The following is a 17,551-nucleotide window of genomic DNA, read 5'->3' on the forward strand; positions in this document are numbered from 1 at the left end:
TTCTTGACAAGGGTTTCATCAGACCGAGTGTTTCACCGTGGGGTGCCCCGATCCTGTTTGTAAAGAAGAAAGATGGGTCTCTCAGAATGTGTGTCGACTATCGACATTTGAATAAAGTTACCATTAAAAACAAGTACCCATTACCAAGAATTGATGATTTATTTGATCAACTTCAGGGTGCAAAGTACTTTTCAAAAATAGACTTGAGGTCGGGGTACCATCAATTGAGAATCAGGGAAAAAGATATATCTAAATCAGCCTTTAGAACTCGCTACGGGCAATATGAATTTCTAGTGATGTCCTTCGGGTTGACAAATGCCTCAGCGGCATTCATGGACCTCATGAACAGAGTTTTCAAGCCATTCCTGTATACCTTTATTATTGTGTTTATATACGATATTTTGGTGTACTCTAAGAGCAAGGAAGATCATGCAGAACACCTCAGAATAGCCTTGCAGACCTTCAAGGAGAATGAGCTTTATGCCAAGTTTTCAAAATGTGAGTTCTGGTTGTAGTCAGTGGCATTCTTAGGCCACGTGGTATCTAGTGAAGGAATAAAAGTAGACCCTCAGAAGACAGAAGCAGTCAAGAACTGGCCTAGGCCGACAATGCCAACCGAAATCAGGAGTTTCTTGGGGTTAGCTGGCTACTATAGAAGGTTTGTAGAGGGGTTTTCCTTACTTGCAGCTCCATTAACTAAGTTGACTCAGAAAGCAGTTAAGTTCCAATGGTCAGACGTTTATGAGCAGAGTTTTCAAGAGTTAAAGAAGAGGTTGACCACTGCACCTGTATTAACCTTGCCGACAGGTTCGGGTGGGTTCACAGTGTATTGTGATGCCTCCAGAGTGGGCCTTGGTTGTGTTCTTATGCAAAATGGAAAAGTTATTGCTTTTGCTTCCAGGCAGTTAAAGAATCATGAAAAGAACTACCCCACACACGACTTAGAGCTCGCAGCAGTGGTGTTTGCATTAAAGATATGGCGACATTACCTTTATGGCGAGCATTCTGAAGTGGTTACAGACCACAAAAGCCTCCAGTACATTTTCAAGCAAAAAGAACTAAATTTGAGACAGAGAAGGTGGCTCGAGCTATTGAAAGATTATGACATCAATATCCTTTATCACCCGGGCAAAGCTAATGTGGTAGCAGATGCACTTAGTAGGAAGTCAATGGGCGTTTTGGCCCATCTTGCAGAACAAAGGCGATCTTTGGGTCGAGAAATTCAAAAACTAGCAAATGATGGAATTAGATTGGATGAGACCGAAGAAGGAGATATAACTGCTTATGCCTTAGCGCAATCCTCCCTTGTTGCGCATGTTAAGGCTAAGCAAGACGAAGATCCGTACTTAGTGAAATTAAAAGGAGTCAGAAACAAAGAAATCACTGCTTTCACTCTAGGAAGTGATGGAGTTTTGAAGTTGAATGATCGGTTATTTGTGCCTGATGTAGGTGGTCTTAGGAAGGCCATAATGGAGGAAGCTCACAGTTCGAGGTACTCTATCCACCCAGGTGCTACCAAAATGTATCTAGATTTGAAAGAGTTGTATTGGTGGAAAGGCATGAAGAAACAAGTAGCAGATCATGTGGCTAAATATTTAAATTGCCAGCAAGTCAAAGCCGAGCATCAGAGGCCTGGTGGCCTAGCTCAAGACATAGAGATACCACAGTGGAAGTGGGAGATGATTAATATGGATTTCGTAGTAGGTCTACCTTGCACATACCATAAGCATGATTCAATCTGGGTTATTGTAGACTAACTGACAAAGTCCGCACATTTCCTACCAGTAAAGATGACAGATTCTGCAGAGCAGTATGCGCAGTTGTACATCAAAAAAATAGTCTGATTGTATGGTACTCCAGTTTCAATCATATCTGACAGAGGCCCTCAGTTCACGGCGCATTTTTGGCAGGCATTTCAGAAAAGATTAGGTACCAAAGTCAACTTAAGCACTGCTTTCCATCCACAGACCGATGACCAGGCAGAAAGGACCATTCAGACTCTCGAAGATATGCTGCGTGCGTGTGTTATAGATTTTGGAGGTAATTGGGATGATCACTTGCCACTTATAGAATTTGCTTACAATAACAGCTATCAAGCCAGCATTAATATGGCTCCTTATGAAGCATTGTATGGGCAGAGATGTAGGTCTCCGGTGGGTTGGTTTGAACCAGCAGAGGTGTCATTGATTGGTCCAGAGTTTGTTTGTGAGGCCTTCGAGAAAGTTCAGCTAATTAGAGAAAGACTTAAAGCGGCTCAGAGTCGTCAAAAGTCTTATTCTGACAAGAGGCATCGTGAGTTAGAGTTCATGGTTGGTGATAAGGTGTTTTTGAAAGTTTCACCAATGAAAGGAGTTATGAGGTTTGGTAAGAAAGTGAAACGTAGCCCTAGATTTATCGGACCTTATGAAATTCTAGAAAAGAAAGGAAACGTGGCTTATAAGCTAGCACTACCCATTGAGTTGTCCTCTGTTCATCCTGTCTTTCATGTGTCTATGCTTAGAAAGTACATTCATGATGAGTCGCATATAATACCTGCCGATACCATAGAAATTAAAGAAGGCTTGACTTATGAAGAGGTACCTATAGAAATTCTCGATAGGCAAGTAAGGAAGTTGAGAACAAAAGATTTAGCATCGGTAAAAGTTTTGTGGAGTAATCATGATTCAAAAGAGGCTACATTGGAGGTCGAGGAAGATATGAGAAAGAAATATCCATATTTATTTGAGGAAAAAGGTATGTGAACCTAAGTTTGGTTTGACATTTATATTTCATTTATTAAATACAAGTTAGCAAATGTTTCTGTCCTTCCAAGATTATACTTAGCTGTTGTAGTAATTTAGTTTATGCCGTAGTATATTTAATTCATTAAAGTGATTTAATTGTGCTAAAGTTGTTGTGCTTTAGATTCTTGTTAGTTATTGTAGTACCTCCTTGCCGGAGTGTGAGTAATTAATTTATGAGCTGCGTATGGTGCCTATGAATGGCCTGTTATGGCATTATTGGTTGTTGTTGATGTAGTTGTGGTATTTGTGGCAGGGATAATTTTTTTGGATAGCCCAATTTACAAGGGAAACTCTGCCGGAATTTTTGAAAATTTAGGGAGTTAGCCAAATTTTTGAGTTCCTTGGGAGAGTGGGTAGTGCTAAGAAAATTTAAGAGGTTCAAGGACCTAAGGAATGATTGTTAGCTTAAGAATAAGGCCCTAGCAACATTCGAGGACGAATGTTTTTAAGGAGGAAAGATTGTAACACTCCCCCAAATTTATAAAAGTTTCGAGACACGCTAACTATAGAACTAATTTATTACTATTTTTATTATTTTTATCTTGCCTATATATATAAAAAAAAAATTGGATATACAATATATAATTGGATATACAATTAGGAAAATATCAATAGTTTTAATATTATTAATTTTCAAAAAAAAAAGTATCATTAGTTAGTAGTAATTTAAAAAAAAAATGGAAAAAGGCTTAAAAGCCCATAAAAAGGGTTGTTTGAAACAATAGCCTCCAAGCCTTAAAAGAGAGGCAGAACGTTATCAAAAAGGACGGAAAGCAAAAGCTAAAAAAAAACAGAATCGTTCCTCACGAAACAGAGGCTCCATTTATCACACAGGCAACGGAAGATTCTAGGGTTCTTTACAAATCACTAATTCTTGAATTTAGGTATATAAAATTCCCTATTTTCAATTATCCTAAAGTAGTAATATGTAAGAATTGAATAGCTAATTCTCTTCTTCCTCTATATCAACAATAAATTTCATATTTAGGTGTATTACTTTAAAATTGATTAAAATATATTGGTTGTTGTAGAATCGATTGGTTGACTGGTGTCAATTTGACTGGGGCTACGTATTGGCTCGAGAAGTTTTGAGGTGAGTTGATATAACCCTTTACTAAAGTGGTTTAACTCACAAAAACACGCATACAAGGTGTTTGACGAATTGCTTAAAAGAGTTTATCTTTATTTAATTAGAGCGAGTGAGTACCCATTAATTTAGAATTGTTCTAGCAAAAGTTTAGATGATATATTATGCTATATGTGCTTAAATTTTCAGATTTTTGTGTTATTCTTATATGTTATTTTCATGTTGAAAATTATGAAGAAGAAAGAATCTTTAGAAATATTTTTATATGTTTATTTCATTCTTATGTCATGCTTTACATTTAAGGACACCAATATGAGCATGTACATAATGTTCTATAAAGAAAAGATTTAGACTTGAAAAGTCACAAGAAGAAGTTTTAGAAAGAAAAGATTTTTGGGGAGTATCCTTTATTCTGAGAAGGGGTCGTCGTCCAGGCCGAAGGTCCTGACCAAGGCATTGACTTCCTGAAACTACTTGTGCCAAAGTAGGGAGCATACGAGCCGAGGGTCTCGTTGCTGAGAATTTACTTAGCCATGCTAAGGTATGATACATGAGCGCTGAGAACCATGAAGCGAGTGGCACCTCGTGGATTGGGCCTATTCGATCAGGTTGGGATCGAACCCGTGCTGATCACACGGTGACTGAGACAAAATTAAGTCAGGATAGTTGGAACCCCCAAAATATAAAGTGAAGTATTTTTTTTAAAGAAAGAAAAAGAAAAGAATTTCTTTTAGAATATTCATAAATTGCTATTATGCAATTATTTTAGAATTATTCTTATAAGCTTTATGTTTTACATGCATTTGGAACCTTTGCTCGTAATGTATATGTTATTAAAGTTTCTCCCCCTGTTGTTGAGACTCACTGAGTACAGTGGATGGTACTGACGTTCTCTTTTGGGAACCTACGTTGGTCTGTGGTACAACGTAGGAACCGAATTTGCAGGCGAGCAGGCTACGAGTTAGGACTTCCTTCCCTTCCAGTGATATTGGTGAGCTCCGCTTTTGTTCGTGGAGTATTCTTAGAGTCATTTTCATTTAGCTATTTCTTTGTTTATTTAGAGAACTGGCCAGGAAATCTCATGTCCTGAGCAGTGCGTCAGTTTATCAGTAGAGGCTTCATAGACATAGTCATTGGGTTGAGATTAAGATGTTATTTTATAATAACTTAGCAGTAATTCAGTAGTTACTACAAATAAAGTTTTGGAGTTGGTTTATTTAAATATTTGAATTAATCCAAAAGTATTTGTTTAGAGTATTGCTTTGTTGCATATAAAGTTTGGAGTTATAATAGGGTTGATAAGCAGAGATGGTTCGCTCGGTAATGTTTAGTGATCGAGTGCCGGTCTCGGCTTGTTCAGGAAATGGGTCGTGACAAGGCTTGAACACACATTAAGTAAGAGATGAAAGGAGTACCTAAAGTGCAGAAATTGAAACCTGAAGCGAGCCAAACAAAAGCCAAGAAACGACTGCTAGATGAAGTTCAGCAACGCATGGTGCAGCAGTAGCATCAACAAAATTTTAAATCCAAAAAAACGCTACACAGAAAATCAGAAGATTGAAGCCAGTCGATAATGCTATGCAATTGCGGAGATCTCTTTCTAACCCTACTTAACTTGCTTTTCTTTTTCCTTGAAGTTTCTGTGTTGCAGACTTTTGACTCAATTTTGGACTCTTGAGTTTGTTTTAAGCTTCTTCGTTTCTTTTTTCTTTTTCCTTTGTTTTTTTTTTGTGTGAGGACTTGTGGATTAAATATTGTGTTTGGACAGAAATCAAGGGAGAGAATGGAGGAGGAGGAAGCGTCTGTTGTTGAAGATGATGAGGGAATGCCGAAGAAGGGGAAAAACTGCGCTAGAGGGTATCATCTATTCCCTCTCGAATTAGGTCCTTTCTAGGTTATTTTAATGTGGCGGAATTGGGCCTGGCGGGTCGGGTCCGATTTTGGGCCTGGGTCAAGGGAAGTTTTGGATCAGATCTGGGTTGGGTGAGAATTGACCCAATTTCACAAGACAAACCTTTTTCCAATTCTTTCTTTTATTTTCTGATTTTTCTTTTCTTTTAATTAAATCCTACAAATTAAAAATCCTAAATTATCCAAAAGTGTAAAATTAAGATAATTAGCTAATTATAAAAATTATAAACAATACTTAATTCTAAATTAAAAGAGAAAAATCAATAGGCTTAGAAAAAAGTTAAAAGACAAAATGTAAAAATGAGTTATTTTTGTGATTTTCGAATTTCTATAAAACACATAATTACTGGTTAATTCTGAAAATGTAAAAGCAAATCCTAAATGAAATGCATGATATTTTGGTATTTTCATGATTAAAATAAAAATTAAGCATGCGCAAAAATGCAAACAATTAATAAAAATCCTATAAAATGGCAAATAAATGAAAAAAAAATCTATTTTCTTTGATTGTATAGGAGCAATTCATATAGAGCAAAAATCACGTGCTCACAACTGCCCCTCTTTGCTCGGAAACGCGAAGAGTTTTCCTGCAAAGATAAAGTGAGCGGATACGAGTGATTTTTGCCTGTTTGAATACTCCGTGGGAAGCATTTTTTGAAAGATTTGACCGCACCCTGCTTCCGAGGTTGCCAATATATCCTTGGCTATAAAGGAATCAGGTCAGTGTAGTTCGGGAAGTTTCGGTAGCTGAGACTACCACAAAGCTGTGATTTCACTGTTGTTGTTGCTGCTACTGCTTACTGAACTCCTTATTACACCATGGCAAAATAAAAGAAGCTAGACTAAACTATGATCTATGCATTACAAAAATCCTATCTATATTCTCAAACTTGGTCTTGCAGTTCCTGTTGCCTTGTTGACTTGTATTCTCCACGTGAACTTTCTTTGTTGCCGATTTGAATTGTAATCTGAGACACTTTCCCTTTTCTTCAGGCGGGCGCCTGATTGTTGAACTTGAACCGTCTTCCTTCGAACATTGTTGCTTTCCCTTCGTTCTTTAGGTGGGATCCTGATTACCAACACTTGCTCTGCTTTTCCTCGAAACTTGAACTGCTGCTTTGTTCTTCAGGTGGGCTCCTGATTACCGACCCTTGAATTGCTTTGTTCTCCAGGTGGGCTCCTGATTACCGACACTTGAATTACTTTGTTCTCCAGGTGGGCTCCTGATTACCGACACTTGAATTGCTTTGTTCTCCAGGTGGGCTCATTACCAACGCTTGAATTGCTTTGTTCTCCAGGTGGGCTCCTGATTATCGACACTTGAATTGCTTTGTTCTCCAGGTGGGCTCCTGATTACCGACACTTGAATTGCTTTGTTCTCCAGGTGGGCTCCTGATTACCGACACTTGAATTGCTTTGTTCTCCAGGTGGGCTCCTGATTACCGACACTTGAATTGCTTTGTTCTCCAGGTGGGCTCCTGATTACCGACACTTGAATTGCTTTGTTCTCCAGGTGGGCTCCTGATTACCGACGCTTGAATTGCTTTGTTCTCCAGTTGGGCTCCTGATTACCGACACTTGAATTGCTTTGTTCTCCAGGTGGGCTTCTGATTACCGACACTTGAATTGCTTTGTTCTCCAGGTGGGCTCCTGATTACCAACACTTGAATTGCTTTGTTCTCCAGGTGAGCTCCTAATTACCGACACTTGAATTTCTTTGTTCTCCAGGTGGGCTCCTGATTACCGACGCTTGAATTGCTTTGTTCTCCAGGTGGGCTCCTGATTACCGACACTTGAATTGCTTTGTTCTCCAGGTGGGCTCATTACCAACGCTTGAATTGCTTTGTTCTCCAGGTGGGCTCCTGATTATCGACACTTGAATTGCTTTGTTCTCCAGGTGGGCTCCTGATTACCGACACTTGAATTGCTTTGTTCTCCAGGTGGGCTCCTGATTACCGACACTTGAATTGCTTTGTTCTCCAGGTGGGCTCCTGATTACCGACAATTGAATTGTTTTGTTCTCTAGGTGGGCTCCTGATTACCGACACTTGAATTGCTTTGTTCTCCAGGTGGGCTCCTGATTACCGACACTTTCACTGCTTTGTTCTCCAGGTGGGCTCCTGATTACCGACGCTTGAATTGCTTTGTTCTCCAGGTGGGCTCCTGATTACCGACACTTGCATTGCTTTGTTCTCCAGGTGGGCTTCTGATTACCGACACTTGAATTGCTTTGTTCTCCAGGTGGGCTCCTGATTACCAACACTTGAATTGCTTTGTTCTCCAGGTGAGCTCCTAATTACCGACACTTGAATTTCTTTGTTCTCCAGGTGGGCTCCTGATTACCGACGCTTGAATTGCTTTGTTCTCCAGGTGGGCTCCTGATTACCGACACTTGAATTGCTTTGTTCTCCAGGTGGGCTCCTGATTACTGACACTTGAATTGCTTTGTTCTCCAGGTGGGCTCCTGATTACCAACACTTGAATCGCTTTGTTCTCCAGGTGGGCTCCTGATTACCAATGCTTGAACTGCTTTCTATCCTTAAAATTGGCGTTGTTCTCCCTTACTCTCCAGGTGCGCTCCTAATTTTGACGAAATAGACAAAACAAAAAAAAAATTCTGCCCCAGTTTGGTAACTAGGCATATATGTGAGTGTTAACTGAATCATGTTGCCTAATATCACTAAGAATTTGAAAGCTAGATCCCATTATCCAGGAGGGCCCTGAAAACTCCTAGTTAAATGACAGTTTTAAAGCTGAATTATGTTTTTTAAAGGTATGACTTTCGCTAAATCTCGTTATCCAAGAAGGTCTTAAAACTAGATCTCATTATCCAGGAGGGTCCTGAAAATCAAAATCAAGTCTTATCTTAAGAATGATAATTTTTAAGGCTGAATTATGCTTCCCTACCGTAGAACTTACGCTAAATCTTGTTATCTAATGGAAATCTTAAAGCTAGGTCCCATTATCCAGGAGGGTCCTGAAAACTCCTATTTGAATCCTATCTCAAGGTACATTTATGCTAGATTTTGCTACTCATGGTTATTTTGAATTTAAACTAGGTCCCATTTTCTAGGAGGGTCCTGAGAATTTACGGTCAAACCTGTCTGGTGCTTGCTTTTCCTTACGAAGGGTTTCTCCGAAACAAACTAAATTTTCTGCCTCTGTTTCAATCAAAGAAAACTTGTGAATTTAAACATGGTGGTTGGTTTATGGCCTTGAACTTTGAGGGCGATTGCTCTTTCACTTCCTATGGTAACTTCGGTTTTAACTCGAAAGATCTTGCTTGTTTATTGACTGACCACTTTTCTCTATCACCTTATCACGGAGAATACCTCTGATCCATTCAAACCCAATACCATTCATCTGTTGCATTGTGCTCATGTACTGAACCTTTGTGTTTCTCATTAATCCCAAAGCACGTCAATTGCCATCCACTCAGTGCGCATGTTGTTCTTTCCTAACTCAAATCACTGGCCTTGGCCTTGAGGTCTATTTCTCCATCACTTGCCATGATAACTTTGATTTCTTCTTGGAAGACCTTGTTTATCACTGGTTAACCACTTTCTTTGTCAATCTTATCATAGAAAATACCTTTGATCTGTTCACCCTACACCCTCCATCTGTTGCATTGTTTATGAATTGATATATACCAAACCTTTGCATTTCACATGAACCCCAAAGCATGTTGATTGTTACCAACTTAGTGCGCACATTGTTCTTTCCTGACTTATGCCACTTTAATGAGCTAGCCAGATCTCGTTTTGTGCAAGTGGAAAGCTGATGGCAAATTTTGAAGTCATTTCTCACTTGTTCTGACCAAACAGACTCAGGAAGAGGAAGTAAACAAGACAAAAGGAACAGAGTAAAGGATAAAGGAAAGAGATGATTCCTAACAAAAAAAACTACAAAGTAGAAACCTATCAGATGTGGATACCAACTCTAATGACCATGACATGCACATGTTGATTAAGTGACCTAATCTGTCAAACAAGTCTGATGTTCAACTCTTGTTATACACCAAAACCGTGAAAATGGGCTTCAATGCTTCGATTATCTAATCTGATTCACGATCCTTATTCTACTTGTAGTGCCCGAAGGGTTTTCACCATCAAGCCTCTCTCATTTTGTTCTTTCTCTCAACTTACCGTCGTCTTATGGTGTCTGTGAAGGTTTTCACCGATAAGACTCTCTCATTTTTGTTTTCCTTGTGCAGAACAGAGTGTTGCCCCTAATGTGAATCATACCTCTAACTCGCTTGACTTGGCACTACTCAAAGATTGATCGAAAGGTCATTCTTTGGACCGTAATGCGGGCTTTTGGATGGGGTTAGAAAGAAAGGATAAAGACTCAAAAACAACTTAAAATGGCTCAAAATTACAACTTTTGGAATAAGATCTCTTACAACAACCACAACTGCTGCCCCAGTTTCTTGGCCTGGGGGCTTTTGGATTTTATTTTGATGGGACCGAACCATGAGGCTACCTACGTATCCTTAAAAGGAATCAGGTCGAACGTAGTTCATGACATAGAAATTGCTTTGTTTTTGTACTTTTCTCTCTTTTTTTCTTTTTCTCTTTTTTATTTTTTTTCTTTTCTCTACTTTTTTTCCATTTTTTCTTTCTCTTTTTCTCTTCTTTTTTTTCTTTTTCTTTCTCTCCTTTTTTTTTGTATCATATTTTTAAACTCTGTTTCTGATTCCAACAGAGGGATATGAAAGAAAATAAATAAGGCTCAAAGGGGTAACAAAGGATAAAGTGTTTAGATAGTAGAACAAAATATCTTCGTCATTCCAATCTTCAAAACATGCCAAGTACAAACACCACAATTAAACAAACCGAAGAAATTATACATAATATCTTTTGTCTACATCAGAATTGATAGCCATATCCACACATTTGCCTTCTACATCTGTTAAATACAAAGCACCAGCGGACAACACTCTCGTTACCAACACGGCCCGTGCTAATTTGGGGAAAACTTGCCTTTAGCTTCAGCCTGATGTGGTAGGATGCGTTTTAATAGTGTTTCTTTATGTTCTATCTGCCCCAGTTTCACACAATTCAGGCTTTGTGATCTCAAAATCCCTTCACTTATTTCCCTCAAATGATCATATCATCTCCCAAATTGCTTCATGATTAAACTAACTTTTTTAAAATCAGGCTGAGAGTTAAACGTGCATGTCATGTCACTAAAGTCAACAGGAAAAAGACTATTAAAGGAAAAGAGAACTAAAAGAACACTAACTAGAAATAACAGAAAACAAGAAATTACATTAGACAGATGATGAAAGGGTTTGAATAACAAAATAAGTAAAATAAGCTGGGGTTACAACCCTGGAACAAAACCAGACAACACTAAACAAGCTACTACGACTAAACAAACTAGGCAAAATAAAAGGATAGAAGGGTTTGAGTCACAAGACAATATCCAGATGACAACCCTGAAAATAACCCGGACAACAGAAATGACAACAAAATAAACCACCAAAACTCCTCCCTTGCTTGCCAAAAGATGGAGCGTCTTTCCAATTACCAAGCTCTACATCTTTGCCACTGAGTTCAACATCAACATTGCTAGAACCTTCAGAAGTCTTCATCGCATTGTCCTTAGCAAATTGCTTTTGGGTCCCTTTGGCTGGCTCGTTCTTATGATCAACTTCCGGAACCAAGAGTGATAGCGCTAAAAGCTTTGCGGCAAGTGGCCCTCCGAGGATCTTAGAATAGTTCTCATATTCCTTTTCCACACAAATCATGTCCTCCATATGCGTCTCATTATGAACAGACAATGGACTTTGGCTAGTATCTGCTGCATTTGGATTTTGCACAGTAATGTCACCTGCATCAATAAGCTTCTGGACTGCTTCTTTCAGATACCAACACTTTTTTATGTCATGCCCCGGGGCATCTGAGCAATATGCGCACCTTTGAGAAAAATCAAACTTCTTTGGAAGAAGTTTTGACATTTTTATATGAATCGGCTTCAACATGTCCAATTGCCTCAGCCTCTAGAACAGACTAGCATATGATTCTCCAATAGGGGTGAAAGCCTTTTCTTTTTTCAGTAGTCTTTTCATTTTATACTTTGGCCTCAGTTGGAACCTTTTGCGGGTAGGTGGTTGATATGTCTGAGGAGGCAGGTAAGACATTTGTGGAAGTGGTGCGGGCCAACGCGGGCCTCGTGGACGTGGAGCGTATGGTGGTGCATTGTGGACGGGGTATCGGAAAAATGATGTACGATTTTGGGGGTTCTGTGGAGAGAAGTAGTAGTGGGGAGGATTACAAGGATATCCGCGGGGTCGATATTGAGGCTGAAAGCATTTAGCAAAAATGAACACTGGACCCTGTCGGCGGCGGGGCTCAGCAACATCTTTTCTATCAATGGGAGGACTATCCCGAGCAACTTGTTCGTTCCATCTGAGCCAAATATCCTTAAAACTTTCCTTGGGTTTATTTTCCATCTGGGATATGGAAGAGTGGTCTGGGACAATGTCTATATTGCACTGAAAGCGTCGCACAAAATCTTGAGCCACGTCGCCCAATGTATGTCACTTACCGACATCTTGACGATTATGTCATTCCAAAGCTGCCCCAGTCAACCTCTCACTGAAATACGCCATCAACAAATCATCTTTCTCGCCAACACTTCTCATTTCACTGCAATAATCCCTCAAATGGGCTATAGTATCTCCACACCTATCATACAAGTTAAACTTTAACACTTTAAACCCTACGGGCAGACGAACGTCAGGGAATATACACAACTCTTTGTAAGACATGTTAACCTGGTCTCCCATCCCTTTCTGTTCTTTAAGGACTGTTCTATACTTTTCAATTTCCTGGATATCTCATCTCGCCCTTCGTTTCCCGTGACTTTTTCATGTTCAACATGAAGCTCATCCGAGGGCTCTTCTTGTATGAGTCAGGAACCTTGTGGGCAACCTCTGCGAGGTAGTATTGGGCATCATGAGCTTTGAGTGGATATTCATTGTTGGGAATAGTGGATATGATAGGAGGGAAATTTTGGGGAGAGGTAATTGGAGGATGAGTGATGGAGCTACTAGGACGGTTGGGAAAGCTGTGATAAACGGGTGGATCTGGAGAGTATGGGGGATCATCCGGCACTATGACCGAAGTTTGGGTAAGGGTAGCATCTAAGAAGCTAGGTGGTGGCGGGGGTGGTGCCTTCCCAGTCATCCAGGCCTGATACATGTCCGTCATGTGTTGTCTTAATATCCTTACCTCATCAACCAAACTAGTGTCTTGTTCAACCAACTGCTTTCGGGCACCGGTGTCAACCAACCCAATTTTGTTGTTGTCTGCTATTGCTTTTTGACCATATGTTGTGGAGAGGAGTTACTACTTCGAGAACCACAAACCAACCACCTTTCTGCTATGAAGATATCAAAAGGAACAAAATGGGGTCATTACGTTAGCGTTAGGGCATTTAATAGCAAAAATATCACATTGCGTGCAATGCACCTAGCAACAATTAATGGTTCTAGAATGACTTCGAGGGTCGTAAGGTCACTTGACACCATCCCAATTTGTTCATTTGAATATTCTCTTTTCTTTTCTTTTCTTTCCTCGCACTTCTTAGCTCGCTCATTTTCCTTCCCCTTTTTCTTTCTGATTATCGCTCTTTTTCTTCCTTCTCATTTCTCACATCCCATGACTTCACCTCTTTTTTTCGTTTCCCTTTTTTTCCTTTTTTCCCCTCTTTTTTTATTTATTTATTTAATAATAATAAAAAATAATTCGATCGAACCCTATGTAGGTTGCCTACGTATCATGACGCCGCATGAATCAGATCTTTGCGTAGTTCGGGAAGATCGGAAATAAAGTAAACAAACTGATGTTCTCTTTTTTTCTCTTTTTTTTTCTTTTTACCTTAATGACTACTCTGATGAGAAAAAAGAAACAAAAGAAGCAAATTTTTTTTCTAGACTGAATGTTCTATAACCTACTCTAAACTTGCTTAACGAGCATGTTTTTTTTCTTTTTGAAACAAATGCTCTATGAGAAATTATTAAGGAAAAAACCCTACAAAAGAAAATTATTTTTGATTCTTCTTTAGGAAGGAAATCTAAAGAATAAGCCAAAGAAAAATATTTCGAATTTTCGTTTGATATCCTGAAAGAAAGATTCCAAACTAAGAAATAAAAAAGATTTTTTTTTTTTGGATTTCAGTTTGATTACCTAAGGGAGAAACCCTGAAATTAAACCAAAGATAAAGTATACCTTTTTTTCTTCTATGTACAATGTCCTAAAGTTCTTGTAAAATAATTAAAAAAAAAATTCATTCATTTTTCATTAATTTCCCAAAGAATAACCTCAAAAGAAAATCTTTTCGAATTTTTGGAATTAATATCTTAAGAAAACTTTTAAAGAGGTACTAAAAGAAAATTCTCTTTTTTTAGTACTAAAGGAAATATAAAAGTAATTTTTATTTTGATATTAATTGCCTAAAGGAAAAACAACCTCAAAAGAATTTTTTTTAATTTCTAGAATTAGTATTCTAAAGAGAACTTATAACGAAAATATAAAAATGCAAAATTTCTTTTCTTTTTTTTTTGTTTTTTTTTTACTTGTAACACATTTCCAAATACAAAATAAGAAATACAATAACAAAAGACTAGGCAAGACCAGACCTTATGTTGGTTGCCTACATATCACGCCCCGAAAGATGAGAATCAGGTATGCGTAGTTCGGACAAATTGGATACGGGCAAGAATTAAAAAAAACTAATTTAGAGAAAACATATTTTGCTTTGAAAAATGATGAAACATATAAACTCTTTTTGGATTTTCTTTTCCTCTTTTTTTGATTTTTGATTTTCGAAAAATATGAAAAAGTGCAAAATCTTTTTGAATTTTTCATTTTTTTTCTTTTCTTTTTAAAAAAGGTGAAAGAGAACATAATTGGGCCCTACTTGCCTTATTTTCACACTTCACTCTCTTTTTTTTCTTCTTTTTTTTCATTTGTCCTCAACTATCATTGGTCCGCCAAATGACCCTTTTACCCTTGAATAAATGCAACATGTAGCACATGGGATGCATCAAGATGGTCTTTTATTTTTGGGTACACCTGTCCTAGACGAACCCAACCCCTGTGTTGAGTCCCCTAAGTCAAATGCACATGATGCAAATAAGCGTTCCTACTGGGGATCCGGTATGAGCCTGAGTTATTTTAAGTTCAAAACCTGGTGTATTGTTCTAGACTTGTGTACCCGAGCGGACAACTCGAGCCGGGGGGGGGGGGCTACGTACCGGTAACCAAAAAATCATCCGACTTTGCAACTTGTCCGAACCTCGTTCTATTTGGGATATGACACTAACAGAAAGAAGTCAAGTCAGCGTGCACTCAGAAGAGAGAAGAGAGGGGTTTCGTAGAAGCTTATATACAGTTCAAATAATATCAAAGTGGTAAAAAGCAACATTTAGCACATTAGGCCCAAACATGTAATAAAATCAGATAATAAATATAGTCAAATATAACAATTATTCTAAGCTCGAATTCTTGAACCCTGAACCATATATACTGGGTTCGATCCCCAGCAGAGTCGCCAGAGCTGTCCCACCTTCTTTTTCCTACACCCCCGTAAAGGGGTATAAAGGGAGTTTTTCCAATTTAAGTGACAATCGAAACGAGATTATTTTTAAAGTTCAGAGTCTCCACTTGGGATAATTTATGGTGTCCCAAGTCACCAGTTTAGAATCCCGAATCGAGGAAAGATTGACTCTGTTATACAGTCCGCAAACACAGAAATCTGGGTAAGGAATTCTGTTAACCCGGGAGAAGGTGTTAGGCATTACCGAGCACGGTCGCTCAACTGTTACAATTGGCCTATTATCTGATTTTAATACATGTTTTAACCTATGGTTCAATTTTAACTTATTAGCCGCTTTTAATTATTTTAAGGAAGATTCAACGTTATATAAAACACGTCTTGAACTACGTCATATAAATGCACCCGCAGTCCACACCATATTTTATCTAACGTTGTTGAGATTTGGATTTGGGTAACATAAATGCGCACCCGGATTTAGGAAAGTAATTTTTATAGCGCGCCTAAAGCAACTACGCACTTTCAAGTTTGCGAGGGCCATGGAAGTTCAGCTAAATGGCGCACCTCAATTTCTAAGGATAAAAATTAATTAACTGAGGGCCATGGGTTTTGAGATTTTATTGGCATGACACGCCTCAAATTATTCTAGCAAAAGGTTTTCTAAATTTAATTTTGAAGACCATAAATTGTACGTTTGGCTAATATGACACACCTCAAACTAATTTAAAAAATGTTTGGTTATTTGAAGGAACCTAGGCCGGCAGCAGGCCCAATTGCATATTAAAATAATATTCAATCCATCATTCCATTATTTCAAAACAACATGAATTACATAAGAAATAGGGATAAAATCAATTCTAATCAGCACATGAAACCGACTTCAGAATATTCAAAATATGAATCCAAACATGATAGATCCACAAATAGGAAACGATTTAAAGGAAAATTAAAATTTATCAAATGATTGCAAGGAAAAGGTTAATCCGCAAGAAAGAAAAATATTGATCCTTATACGAGTTTAACAGTGTTCCAGGAAACTAAACTTTATCACAAAACTAACACTATTTAATACAAAAAATAGACAACACCAAAATCCAATAGAACATTTCCAAATAAAGAAATCTTTTACAAACATAGCTTTAAACAGATTATTTACCAAACCTAAACTAATATCTTTTTAACATGTAACTTTAAAGAGAGAACGTAAATGCAGGGCAACAAATTTTAATTATACAAAAAGAAAAATAAGAGAAACTAAACTTAAAAAAATAACAGAAGGATGGCACATTTCTCATACGGACTTGGCATAAATTTGCCTGCTCTAAACCTTCTAGTTAGAAAATTTTCCTCTAATTAAACTAAACTAAAAAAAATAAAGAACCAGATCCCTCTGGATATTAAAAAAAATACATTTTATTGCAATTTTCAGCATGTTGATAACAGGCTTGGACACACATTAAGTAAGAGATGAAAGGAGTACCTAAAGTGCAGAAATTGAAACCTGAAGCGAGCCAAACAAAAGCCAAGAAACAACTGCTAGATGAAGTTCAGCAAAGCATGGTGCAGCAGTAGCATCAACAGAATTTTAAATCCAAAAAAACGCTACGCAGAAAACCAGAAGATAGAAGCCAGTAGCGATAATGCTATGCAATTGCGGAGATCTCTTTCTAATCCTACTTAACTTGCTTTTCTTTTTCCTTGAAGTTTCTGTGTTGCAGACTTTTGACTCAATTTTGGACTCTTAAGTTTGTTTTAAGCTTCTTCGTTTATTTTTTCTTTTTCCTTTGTTTTTTTTTTTTTTTTTTTGTGTGTGAGAACTTGTGGATTAAATATTGTGTTTGGACGAAAATCAAGGGAGAGAATGAAGGAGGAGGAAGCGTCTGTTGTTGAAGATGACGAGGGAATGCCGAAGAAGGGGAAAAGCTGCGCTAGAGGGTCTCATCTATTCCCTCTCGAATTAGGTCCTTTTCTAGGTTATTTTAATGTGGGGGAATTGGGCCTGGCGGGTCGGGTCCGATATTTGGGACTGGGTCAAGGGAAGTTTTGAATAAGATCTGGGTTGGGTGAGAATTGGCCCAATTTCACAAGACAAACTTTTTTCCAATTTTTTCTTTTATTTTCTAATTTTTCTTTTCTTTTAATTAAAATCCTACAAATTAAAAATCCTAAATTATCCAAAAGTGTGAAATTAAACTAATTAGCTAAT

At 38.0% G+C, this 17,551-nt stretch overlaps 1 long non-coding RNA gene across 1 annotated transcript; it reads right to left on the reverse strand.

Moving 5' to 3' along the window:
• Positions 1–6,507: 6,507 nt before the first annotated feature.
• LOC142175403 (uncharacterized) lies at positions 6,508–17,317 on the reverse strand. The gene is made up of 2 exons (XR_012704421.1): positions 16,826–17,317; positions 6,508–13,167 (listed from the first exon to the last, which is right to left on the reverse strand). It is a non-coding gene; the product is annotated as an uncharacterized LOC142175403 (long non-coding RNA).
• Between the last annotated feature and the right edge of the window lie 234 nt (positions 17,318–17,551).

Source organism: Nicotiana tabacum, chromosome 21 (assembly GCF_000715075.1).
Source record: "Nicotiana tabacum cultivar K326 chromosome 21, ASM71507v2, whole genome shotgun sequence".
Classification (NCBI taxonomy): Eukaryota; Viridiplantae; Streptophyta; class Magnoliopsida; order Solanales; family Solanaceae; genus Nicotiana; species Nicotiana tabacum.